Source organism: Theropithecus gelada, chromosome 13, assembly GCF_003255815.1.
Source record: "Theropithecus gelada isolate Dixy chromosome 13, Tgel_1.0, whole genome shotgun sequence".
Taxonomy (NCBI): domain Eukaryota; kingdom Metazoa; phylum Chordata; class Mammalia; order Primates; family Cercopithecidae; genus Theropithecus; species Theropithecus gelada.
In genome coordinates, this window is record NC_037681.1 from 68,408,489 (window position 1) to 68,421,736 (window position 13,248).

General features: G+C 38.7%; 1 protein-coding gene and 1 pseudogene across 2 annotated transcripts in view; one reads left to right on the plus strand and one right to left on the minus strand.

The window, feature by feature from the left end:
• FBXO11 (F-box protein 11) overlaps window positions 1-13,248 on the minus strand; it is a 100,978-nt gene that overhangs the window by 77,636 nt on the left and 10,094 nt on the right. Inside the window, exon 1 of one of the 2 annotated variants that reach the window (XM_025405879.1) lies at window positions 5,948-6,041. The exons of the other annotated variant lie outside the window; for it this stretch is intronic. The gene's annotated coding sequence lies outside the window, so the exon portion shown is untranslated. Of the gene's footprint in view, window positions 1-5,947; window positions 6,042-13,248 lie in introns of those variants that run through there. 2 annotated transcript variants of the gene reach the window in all.
• On the plus strand, window positions 433-879 carry LOC112637011 (annotated as a pseudogene).

Genomic DNA, 13,248 nt, shown 5'->3' on the forward strand with positions numbered 1-13,248 from the left:
ATCTCTTTTCTGAGTTCTTACCTTTCCTGCTTTGTAATCTTCTTTTGCAGAACTATTTACAAGCTTTACTCAAGTCTAAAAAATAGATGGTGAAATGCTGGGTCACAATTTTCATCTGCTCTGCAGCAACAATTCACTAATGACTGTTTTTTGTGCTTGGGAAGTTCTGCTGCCATATCAGCTTCTTTCATATTTTGCATAACAGAATAAACTGAATTTTCCTGAAGCAGCTATTTACATAGATTCCCAGGAGTGGCAAGGGAAGGAAATACAGGTTTCACAGTCCAAATACTCTCTACTCCTTTGATGCTATAAATAATAGAGGGAGTGTGTGCTCTTCTGCTGCTCTGCGACCAGTGCCCTGTGCATTGCCTTCTCCTGTCTAATCTAACTCATCTCTTTCTTTCACTCTACCTCAGAGCCGCCACCAAAATGCAGATTTTTGTAAAAACCCTATGGGTAAGACCACCATCCTCAAGATTGAACCCTTGGATGCAACAGAAAATGAAAAGGAAGATCCAGGATAAGGAAGAAGTCTGTACGGATCAGCAAAGACTGATGTTTGATGGCAAGCAACTGGAAGATGAAAGTACTTTAACTACAACGTTCAAAAGTAGTCTACTCTTGTGTTGAGACTTTGTGGTGGTATTAAAGAAGAAGTCTTATACGACTCCCAAGAAGAATAAACACAAGAGAAAGAAGGTTAAGTTGGTTGTCCTTAAACATCGTAAGGTGGATGAGAATGGTAAAATTAGTCGCCTTAGTCGGGAGTGCCCTTCAGATGAATGTGGTGCTGGAATGTTTATAGCAAGCCACTTTGACAGATATTATTGTGGCAAATGTCTGGCTTATTGCTTCAACAAACCAGAAGACAAGTAATTGTGTATGAATTAATAAATTTTTTGGCCAGGCACGGTGGCTCACGCCTGTAATCCCAGCACTTTGGGAGGCTGAGGTGGGTGGATCATGAGGTCAGGAGTTCGAGACCAGCCTGGCCAACATGGTAAAAATCCATCTGTGCTAAAAATAAAAAAGTTAGCCGGGCTTTGTGATGCACACCTATAATTCCAGCTACTTGGCAGGCTGAGATAGGAGAATCACTTGAACCCGGGTGGCAGAAGTTGCAGTGGGCCGAGATTATGCCATTCATTGCACTCCAGCCTGGGTGACAGAGCAAGACTCCGTCTCAAAAAATAAATAAATAAAAATTTTTTTAAAATACAGAGAAAAGCTGGTTCCTGTACATGTGGCTCTGTGTACACAGGTGTACAGCTCTACTTTCTCTTTTCTGAATATAATCAGGCACTTCTGCCACCAACCCGTCATTACAAACAAGAGATTTACCTTTTGAACTTCAACATGAACCCCTTACTGTCAATAAGTATATTTAAACTAATAGCTTCTGTCCCTTTTCTGATGTTTTTGATAGTCTTCAAAAAACATAATCTGGAGTTTACATACGTCTTTCAGTTCACTGAAAACAGAGGTTGGTAGATTTTTCTTCTTTATGATTTCTAGAGAAGATGCAGATTTATGTATCTACATTCATTCTAAAAGTATGATTATTAATTGTGTGTATGTTTATCATTGCTGTCTTTGAAGAGACAGAGAATCTCAAAGCTAAAACTCACAGCACCATCCTGATGGCTGTTCCTTATAGTGTAACTTCAGATATTTTTGAAGTATTTTTTAAAAGCTTTTACATGGGAGATGATTATTGATGCATTATAGTAATTAAAATTTCATTCTGGCTGTTTAATCAGAAAAACATGGATTCTAATCCTAAGGTTGCCAATTACTAACTCTTGTGAATTAAATTCAGTAAACAGAAGTTTACTGTAAAACAGATTCTTGTTACGCATAATACATGAATTATACATCACTTCTATTGTGCATTATAAGTCCATATACTGATTATCAGACATCTATTAATGAGGAAATACATTCTGGTAAGAATATAAAAACTTCATTACCAAACAGTACTATAAAAAAAGCATTCAGGACAGTGAACAAGATGAGCTTACTATATAAAACATTATCAAATAAATATTAACTGGTAATTCTTCAATAAGCATAAATGGGCCTAACAACAACTATAAATGACAGCAAGCACCTGAGGCTGGGATATGGAAAAGCTATCAAGAAGACAAAAGACACATAAAAGAAGTGATCAGATACTGAAGTCAAGCAACCACTGAGTTCACAGTTTTACTATAGTGTCAAAAAAAAAACTGCAGTAGTACAGCATATGGCTCACTCAAGAACAATGTGTAGGCCAGGTGCTGTGGCTCATGCCTGTAATCCCAGCACTTTGGGAGGCCGAGGTGGGTAAATCACTGAGGTCAGGAGTTCGAGACCAGTCTGGCCAACATGGCAAACCCTGTCTCTACCAAGGGCGTGGTGGTGCATGCCTGTAATCCCAGCTACTTGGGAAGCTGAGGCACGAGAAACGCTTGAACCCGGGAGGTAGAGGCTGCAGTGAGCCGAGCTCACACCACTGCACTCCAGCCTGGGCAACAGGAGGAGACTCAGTCTCAAAAAAAACAAAAACAAAAACAAAAACAAACAAACAATGCATAGGTAAGTTTGTCTAAGGAAGAATCTTGTAAAAGAAAAACAGTCGGCCGGGCGCGGTGGCTCAAGCCTGTAATCCCAGCACTTTGGGAGGCCGAGACGGGCGGATCACGAGGTCAGGAGATCGAGACCATCCTGGTTAATATGGTGAAACCCCGTCTCTACTAAAAAGTACAAAAAACTAGCCGGGCGAGGTGGCAGGCGCCTGTAGTCCCAGCTACTCAGGAGGCTGAGGCAGGAGAATGGCGTGAACCCGGGAGGCGGAGCTTGTAGTGAGCTGAGATCCGGCCACTGCACTCCAGCCTGGGCGACAGAGCGAAACTCCGTCTCAAAAAAAAAAAAAAAAAAGAAAAACAGTCAAAGCATAGAAGACTTGGAATAGATTGTTCCACAGGTGGTAAAGCCTTGAAGACAAGAGAGTGCCTAGTTCCTTTCCCCTCCCCAACCAAAAAAATGCTAACATAAAGTGAACCAAGAGACAGAGTATGACAACAGAGTAAAAATTCTGTCCTGGTAAATCTTCCAAGGCCTTTGGCCCATTCCCTCTCACTAAGAATGTCCTTTTTCCCCTATGTTCCTCTATCTGTGGCATACTCGTTCCTCAAGATAATAGTTTAAGTACCCCCACTATCTCTGAACAGTCCTTCCAAATCATTTCAGCCCTAAGACTAGTTGCCACGTTACTCTCAGGTATCTCATGTATTCATTCATTCAACAGTTAACCTCATGCACTAATGATGGGATTATAAATTATGCAACCTTTCTTTGAAAACAAATTCAGCAATATTTACCAAACTTTAAACCGCAAATATCCCTCCAAATCATCAAAATGTATACATTAAACGTGCATTTTAAAATGTATCAATTATACTTCAATAAAGCTTAAAAACAGAAAAATCCTTTGACCAAATAACCCACTTTAAAAAAGTGAATCTTTTGCAAAAGTGAATCTCTCACCGGGCATGGTGCCTCACGCCTGCAATCCCAGCACTTTGGGAGGCCAAGGTGGGCAGATCACAAGGTCAGGAGATCAAGACCAGCCTGACCAACATGGTAAAACCCCCGTCTCTACTAAAAATACAAAAATTAGCCGGGCATGGTGGCGTGTGCCTGTAATCCCAGCTACTCAGGATCTGAGGCAGAATCACTTGAACCCGGGAGGCAGAGGTTGCAGTGAGCTGAGCTTGCGCCACTGCACTCCAGCATGGGCGACAGAACAAGACTCTGTCTCCAAAAAAAAAAAAAAAAAAAGAATCTTTCTACTAAAATTGTGACATAAACATGTAAAGATATTTGTATAGGGTTGTTTGCTGCAGTTCTATAACAGCATAAAAGAATTTAAATGTTAATAGATGAATATTTAATACATTGTGGTACATTCATGTAAAAGACTACTCTGCAACTATAAAAAAGAATGAGGTCATCCTCTATTTATACAGATACAGAAAAATGCCCAGGGTATCTCTAAGCAAAAAATGAAACTTAGGTTACAAAACAATACATACAGTGTGGTTCGTTTTTAACGAAAAAAGTGTGTTTATATTCACATGCATTTAAAAAATTAAAAAGAATAAGCCTGTGCAACACAGTGAGACCCGTCTCTACAAAAAAAAGTAACAATTAACTGAGCATGGTGGCACATGCCGGTGGTCCCAGCTAATCGAGAGGCAGAGGTTGAGGCTACAGTAAGCTGTGATCAAGCCACTACACTCTAGTCTGGGTAAAAGAGGGACAAAGCCAGGCACAGTGGCTCATGCCTGTAATCCCAGCACTTTGGGAGACCGAGGTGAGCAGATCACCTGAGGTTGGGAGTTCAAGACCTGCCTGACCAACATGGAGGACTCCATCTCTACTAAAAATACAAACTTACATGGGCGTGGTGGCGCATACCTGTAATCCCAGCAACTCGGGAGGCTAAGGCAGGAGAATCACTTGAACCCAGGAAGGTGGAGTTTGCGGTGAGCTGAGATTGTGCCATTGCACTCCAGCCTGGGCAACAAGAGCGGAACTCTGTCTCCAAAAAAAAAAAAAAGGGGGGGGGGGGGTGGGGGGTGGCGATGAGACCCCATCTCAAAAAAAAAAAAATTATTATTTTTTTCCCCCCAAAAGAACCAACACAAAAGAACAGTTAAGAGTTACCTCGGGGGAATGAAAGAACAGGGAAAACAAAATAACTGGCTTTCCCCCTTAAATTCTATGTCCTGTGCCGGTAGCTCACACCTGTAATCCCAGCACTTCGTGAGGCTGAGGTGGAAGGATCGCTTAAGGTCAAGAGTTCAAGACCAACCTAGGAGACAAAGCAAGACCCTGGCTCTATAAAAGGATTTGTGGGGCCAGGCATGGTGGCTCATGCTTCTAATCCCAGCACTTTGGGAGGCTGAGGTGGGTGAATTGCTGGAGCCCAGGAGTTCAAGGCCAGTCTGGGCAACATGGTGAAATCTTGTCTTTACAAAAAACACAAAAATTAGCCGAGTGTGGTGGCACATGCCTGTAGTCCCAGCTACCTGGGGGACTGAGGCAGGAGGATCACTTGAGCCTGGGAAGCAGAGGTTGCAACGAACCGAGATTGTGCTACTGCATTCCAGCCTGAATAACAGACTTTGTCTCAAAAAAGCCAATTAGCAGGCTTGGTGGAACACACCTGTAGTCCTAGCTACTGGGGCAGATGAGGCAGAATGATCTCTTGAGCCTGGCGGTTCGAGGCTGCAGAGAGCAGTGACTGTGCCACTGTGTTCCTGCTGGGCGACAGAGTAAGATCTTATCTGAGGGGGGATCCCTAAAAAATAAAAGATACATATATCTGTATTCTTTAATTCACTTAATTAAAATTTTCTAGGGTGCCAGGCACTCATGATCTATACCGCTCACTTGGCACTTACACATTTATTTTGAGAGAGTATTCCATGCTCCCATCTATCCCTTGGAACCATAAACAGATCAACAGGTCCAACAATTCACTAAAATGAAAAATGACTAGGATGATGATACAATTTTGGAACAAGAACAGGTAACATTATCATTACTGACTGGGAATCTGGAGACTTGGGCTCTAAATCCAAACATCACTTTGAACAAACCTCAAGAATTGGGACAATGGTTCCTTCTATTTCAAAATTCTATAATACCATTCCTGACTAGTTTACTTAACATCTCCAAGATAATTTTAAAGTATCTAAACTAAGCTGACACCAAAAAAGAAAGGATATAATCTTCTTTAGTGCCCCATTTTAGAATTTACCAGAAGTTCTTTATCAGTCTAATAATTTAAATCCATTTTCTTTAGTTATCTTTTGAGTATATAATACGAAAAAAATAGCTGAGCAACCTTTTTCTTTTAAAAATTACTTTCAACCACTCTGAAAGGTTAACTTACTTTTAGGCTTGTTCCTCTTTGGAATAACATTTTAAATTTCCTATTAGACAGTTTTTCAGCCATTGCAATGTTTTACAAATCTTATTGCTATGATACAGTATCATGTGTTCACACACACCCATGCACCCCCACCACACACACTTCAGAACCTCAACTGTAGCCCCTATCTGCTATATTTGGTCCTAGCTAGCTAGTTTGAAGAGTCTGCTCATTTTTTTTGTTTCCACACAGATTAAAACACATTGGCTTTTTTTTTCTAACAGGTTATTCAAAGTAATTTGATTTGTTCTTGGTTGAGTACTTAACCTCACCCAGTTTTAAAGCATCTATGAACATATTTAATATGCTCAATAATGTAAATAAGTAATTATATGAATACACCTTGGACTAGAGAAGAAAGATGAAGGAAAACAATCATTCACTAAGTGTCTATGTGCAAATGGCTAGCGCTATTTTTTAGTAAGTTATAGTTTCCATATAACATAACTTTTAAAAATTTCCCCCAACTGACACAACACCAATATGACTGCTTCATGAAAAAACAAAAGCTTTGTTTAAATCCAGTTATGTTGTTCTTGTTCCTTCTTTAGCTACTAAAAGTCACTGTTTCAGACAAATACATTAAACACATCTGTGATCGGCTCTTCATAAAACCATGTAGACTGCTCCCTAGAATCTATACTTACTGATTTTTCCTTAACCACATCAGTAGCTTCTACTAAAAAAAAAAAAAAAAAAAAAGGCAACAAAATTTAGTTGATCTCATTTAATGAAGGTTTTTTAGTATGTTTTCTCTTGGTTTAGGTTTATAAGAAGCCTGTAAGATGGTCAGACAACTAACCAAGTGAATGTGAGCTGAGTCAATTAAAAATCTAAGAACTAAATTTACGTTTCAAAGTCCTACATTTTTTTTTTTTTTTTTTTGAGACGGAGTCTCGCGCTGTGTCACCCAGGCTGGAGTACAGTGGCGCGATCTCGGCTCACTGCAAGCTCCGCCCCCCAGGTTCACGCCATTCTCCTGCCTCAGCCTCCGAGTAGCTGGGACTACAGGTGCCCGCCACCACGCCCGGCTAGTTTTTTGTATTTTTAGTAGAGACGGGGTTTCACCATGTTAGCCAGGATGGTCTCGATCTCCTGACCTCGTGATCCACCCGCCTCGGCCTCCCAAAGTGCTGGGATTACAGGCTTGAGCCACCGCGCCCGGCCCAAAGTCCTACATTTAAAAAAAAATGGTTCCTATTTATTCCCAAACACGTTCTTCTTAGAAATCCTCTTAGAAAGTAAGAGGTGTTTTTTTCTTTTTTAGCCAATAATGATGAAATTATTTCCCTTAGCAATCTGTTTCAACACTTAATAAACTGACAGTCACTAATTCCTTCACAGGTAATCTCAAGTTTTATGAACAGAAAATATTCCCCACATAAAATTATTAAACAGATGTGAGTCCACACCACTAGGGTACCTTCAGAAAAAATAGCCACCTGTTGCAATCAACAATAAATTCCTCTTTTCTAATTATCCAGTTCATTTGCACACTAAATTTTCCATCTTCCATCATTCAGCAGGCATGTGAGCAAAATATTTGTACGTATTTACTACCATAATCAAATTATCTGATGCAAAAGGAATTTTATGCTATAGTCACAAACTTATCCTGGAAAGACAGAATCACTGGTTCAGAGTCCCAAATATCAACTTCCTGGGCTCAAACAATCCTCCTGCCTCAATCTCCTGAGTAGCTAGGACTACAGGTACATGCCACCCCAGGCCAGGTGAATTTTATTTATTTATTTAATTTATTTATTTCAGAGACAGGATCTCAGTATGTTGGTAGGCTGGTCTTGAACTCTCGGTCTTAAGGGACCCTCACCTCATCCTCCCAAAATGCTAGGACTGCACGCACGAGCCACAGCACATGGCCTAATTTTAATTCTGAACTGACTTTCTGATTATCAGTTATCCCCATTTACTAGAAATAACAGTCAATTATCATCCTAAAGTTGCTGTGAATAAAAATACAAATGTCTATAAATTAATAAGCACTTAAAGCACACTTCCAGCATTAAAAATATGTAACATTTTAGCTTTTATTCAAATTTTAAGTGCCCTACATATGGACTGTGTCATCAATCAAATAGTATGAGTTCACATCACAATCAGAATTATAAAATTATTGGCAGGGCATAGTGGCTCATGCCTGCAATCCCAGTACTTGGGAGACTGAGGTGGGTGGATCACCTGAGGTCAGGAGTTTGAGACCAGACTGGCCAACATGACGAAACCCCATCTCTACTAAGAATACAAAAAATTAACTGGACACGGTGGCAGGCGTCTATAATCCCAACTACTTGGGAGGCTGAGGCAGGAGACTGCTTGAACTCAGGAGGCAGAGGTTGCAGTGAGCCAAGACTGTGCCACTGAGCTCCAGTCTGGGCGACAAAGCGAGACCTCGTCTAAAAAAAAAAAGAAAATTATTATTATTATTATTGAGACAGGGTCTTGCTCTACTGCTCAGGCTGGAATGCGGGTGGTACTATCATAACTAACTGAAGCCTTGACCTCTAGAGCTTAAGTGATCCTCCTATCTCAGCCTCCTCAGCAGCTGGGACCACAGGCATGTGCCACCACACTGGGATTTTTGTTTTTTAATTTTTTTGTAGAGACAGTCTCCCTATGTTGCTCAGACTAGTATCAAACTCCTGGGCTCAAGCGATCCTCCTGCCTCTGCTTCTCAACATGCTGGGATTACAGGCATGAGCCACTGCCAAATTATTACTTTTTAGTTATACTTTATTCTCATACATGAATACTACCTTCTTAACAAATATTTAAGTGTACGATACAGTACTGTTGACCATAGGTACAATATTGTACAGTGGAACTTATTCATCCCGCTTAACTGAAATTTCATGCCTGCTGACTAGTAACTCCCCATTTCCCCCTCCCCTCCCTTTGGCCCCGGCAACCACGATTCGACTCTTTGATTCTATAAATTTGACTATTTTTGATAACTTCATTTAAGTGAAATCATGCAATATTTGTCTGTGATTGGCTTATTTCATTGCAGAATTCCTTAAGAACGAATAATATTCCATTGTATTTATATGCCACATTTTATTTCTTCAACTGTCAATGGACATGTTGTCGGCTGTTTCCACATCTTGGCTATTGTGAATAGTGCTATTATAAACATGGGAGTGCTAATATTTCTTCAAGTTCCTGATTTCATTTCTTTTGAATAAATACTTGGAAGTGGAATTGCTGGATCATACGGTAGTTCTACTTTTAATTTTTTGAGGACCTCCACGCTGTTTTCCATAATAGTTACACCTTTTTGCATTTCTACCAACAGTGTGTAAGGTGTTCAGATTCTCCCTATCTTCACTAACACTTGTCTTTTGTGTTTTTTTTTAACAGTCATCCTAATAGGGGTGAGAAGATACCTCATTGTGGTTCTTATTTGCATTTCCCTGATGATTAATGATGTTGAGGCTTTTTCCATATACCTGCTTACCATCTGTATGTCTTCTCTGGAGAATGTCTATTGAAGTTTTTAGTTCATTTTCAAATAGGTTATTAGTTTTTCTGCCACTAAGTTGCCGAAGTTCCTAAAATATTTTGGAGATTAACTCCTTATCAGATATATGGTTTGCAAATATTTTCTCCCATTTCATAGGATGTCCTTTCACTTTGTTGACTGTTTCCTTTGCTGTGTAGAAGAGTTTTGTAGTTTGATGTCTCAGTTGTCTATTTTTACTTTTGTTGCCTATCCTTTAGGTGTTACATCCATGAAATCACTGCCAAAGACAATGTCACGAAGACTCCCTCCCTGTAGATTCCATAAGCAGTATTTGAAAAGCAAAGAAATGTAAAACAATAACAAAAATCAACTCACCACCACCATCCCAAGACACTAGTTAACATTTCACCAAAAATTTTTAGACATTTCACCCAAAAGGGTATATACTCCCAGTTTCATTGTATCTGTTATTAACGCATGTCTTTGATTGGTACATAACACTTTCCTAGCCCCCTAAAACCAGGGACTTAACTTTACAGACTCTGGTCGAGCTCCCTATATCCAGATCTTCCAGCCCAGTTTTTCAACTCTAGATATTTCAGCTACAAGGTTCTCACATGATGCAGAAATAGAGTACAGGTTTCCTGTGACATGCTGCAATGCAGAATCAGAAAGATTCATAAAGGCATCCTGGGAGTTACAACTACTACTTGCTATGTGGGATTAAACATGCTTATGAGGAAACAAAGTGTTATTTTATCTTTGCAACTGAGGTGCTTAGATTCTAGCAAGGTATAATTTAAACCTGTCCTCCTACCTTCAATTTCTATATACACGGCTAAAACAATGAATATAACAGCCAAAACAATGAATATAATGAAAAAAGCTAATACCACAAAAACAAGATTAATTACCGCAACTCTGCAGTTAACTTTCTTATCTGGACTTTTTTTTTTAAGTCACTTACATTAAAATGCTATAACATAATCGCTAGGCTGTAACAACTTTTGAAGTGTGGTCCAAAGGTAATTCACTAAATAACTGCCAGCCTGGCCCACATGGTGAAACCCTATCTCTACTAAAAATACAAAAAAGTGAACCAGCCTTGGTGACATGCGCCTGTAATCCCAGCTACTCGGGAGGCTGAGGCACGAGAACTGCTTGAACCCAGGAGGTGGAGGTTGCAGTGAGTCAACGTTGCACCACTGCACTTGAGCCTGGATGACAGAGTGAGACTCTTTCTCAAAAAAATAAAAATAAAATAAATAAACAAATGACAGAACATATACCAGACTTTGGGGGTCATAACAAGCCTTCATCTTATTAACATTTCACAGAAAATTCTTTTAACATACTCTGCTGGTCTTGCAAACAGTCTAAGGCTAAGGTTACAAATGAAACTTCAGTGTTTATAAAACATTGTGTATGTGCATATATATACACATACTGGAGATATGAGGATAGACAGATCTATGTATCTCTATCCTTAGAAATATGTATGTATCTTAATCAGGCAGAAAAACATGGGCTGGCTCAGGAGATAAATTATGAATCTATTCAATATAAAAGTTGATTTCTACTTCTTAGAAGAAAAATAAACCAGAAGACAATGAAAATAAAACCAACAAGCTCACTTGCACTTCATACTAATTTCAAATTTTATTTAAACTCAGTTTCTTAATTTTAAGTTCCACAAGGGCAAGAACTACGTTTGTGTGGTAACAAGCTAACAAATTCAAACCTTGCTGATTTATGCTGGCAACCCAAATGATAAAGAATTTTAGAGCATCTCAGAAGTCATCTTATTAAAAAATCCTCTCATTTAGAAATAAGATTAAGAAACCACTTTGGAAAAACGGAAGACATAAAAGTCACCCTGAAGCTCAGCCTCCTTATCCCCAAACTTAGGGATAATGTTCAGTAAATGGCAACATTTACCAAATGTGGCTATGTATTGAAAAAAGAAAATGGAAAACAAGGGCAGTCTCCTCCACACTGCTTTTTGTGGAAGAAAGATCAACTGTTAGCATTAACACTGGACTGGTTAAGTGCTGAAAGAGCAAATGTGAAATAATGAAATGTTCCTCCTTTGCTATCTAAGGCTACTATATCATCAATTTCAAGTAAGTAGTTCCTGATGAACAGAGCCCCATCTGTCATTCTCAGGGGATATTTGTATCACGAGGAATACAAGTTTATATACCACTAGCACTTTAGTACAAGCTTTCACTTGAAGAACTTATCAAGGATGCTGGGCAAAGGCACTTTTTCACCTTCCTCCTATACACCAGGAATGGAAAGGTGCAGTCAAGGACCAGAAAAACATCTCTAAAAGCAAAATGTGCCCCCACTTTTCTGTGAAAGTTTCACAATTTTAAAATAAGCTTACTGTAAAACAATAAAGGGTAGTCAAGAATACGAGGAAACTAAAAATGAAAGAACTGTCCAAATAATGGCAAAATATTTTCATAAGAGTTAAAGAGATAAGCTTTAAAGGAGTAAGAAACAGGTTCCAAACTTAAGTGGAGAAACAAAATTACTTATCACCACTTCAGCAGCAAAAGGAAGCAAGTTTTCGGAATGAAGGCCCAGAATCACATATTAAAGTCCACAGTATTGTTTTAAATTCTTAAATACAAAAAAGATGTCTTCCCCTCCTCAAAGCAACCCAACCTACAATCTTTGGTGGGAAATCAAAGTGATATCAAGTTAGTGAACAAACTTTCTGACTAGTGGGAAAAAAGTTCCTTAGATTTTGACTGTCTATTTGCAAACACTTAAAATTAAAAGAACTATTAAATGTTTATTTGTCCAAAGTTTAAATGAATCAAATCTGTGGATAAAAAATTTTAGCACAAAAACAGTGTTTACAATAACCCGGCATGTTTTAATAACAAATATGGCCATCTGCAAAAAATGAAAATGGAAAAGAACATGACAGTCTCCTCCTCTGTATTTTGTGGAAAAGGTTAACACTGTAAGCCTCAAGACTGAACTGTTAAAGGATACCAAGAGACTCAAGAAAAACACCAATATTTAAAATAAAATAATTACCAGTTGATTATTTTAGTAACATAACTATGATATGCCATAGTCATATGCCTTAAAGCTGTTTTAGTTTCCATTTCTTGTAAAGTAAATAGAAATTCTGTCTTTGAGAAAATATCAGCAATGGTATATGCTGAGGTATAAAACTCATACAGAATGTGGCAAGTGTGTAAGAATGCTCACATATGCAAAGGAAAAAATGCAGAAAAATTAAATTTTAAAAAAAAGGAATGCTCACAGTAGCACTACTCCTGACAGCCAAACACAAAAACAATCCTATGTCCATCAGTTGTAGTATACTCATACAATATAATATTAAACAGCAACAAGAATGAACAATGAAAAAACTAATGATACAAGCAACAATACGGATGAAGCTCACAACAAATATTAAGGGAAAATTCTGTCAGACACACAGGAGTACATACTGGGGGGTTACATTTACATAAAGTTCAGAAACAGGTACAGGTAATCCAAGCAATCAGAAAGATGGGGTTTGGAGTAGTGTCTAGGAAGGCCCTTCAAGGGGGACACTTCTGGGTTACTGGTAGTGTTTTCTTCCTTGCTCTAGGTGTTTTTGGTTACACAGATGTGTTTACTTCATGAAAAGTAAGCTGTACACTGATGATTTGTGAACTTATATATTTCAATTAAAAGCTTAAAGAAGATTAATAGAAATTATTCCCACAATTTAAATAACTATATAGATCTGTTGTTGCTTTTGAGACAGAGT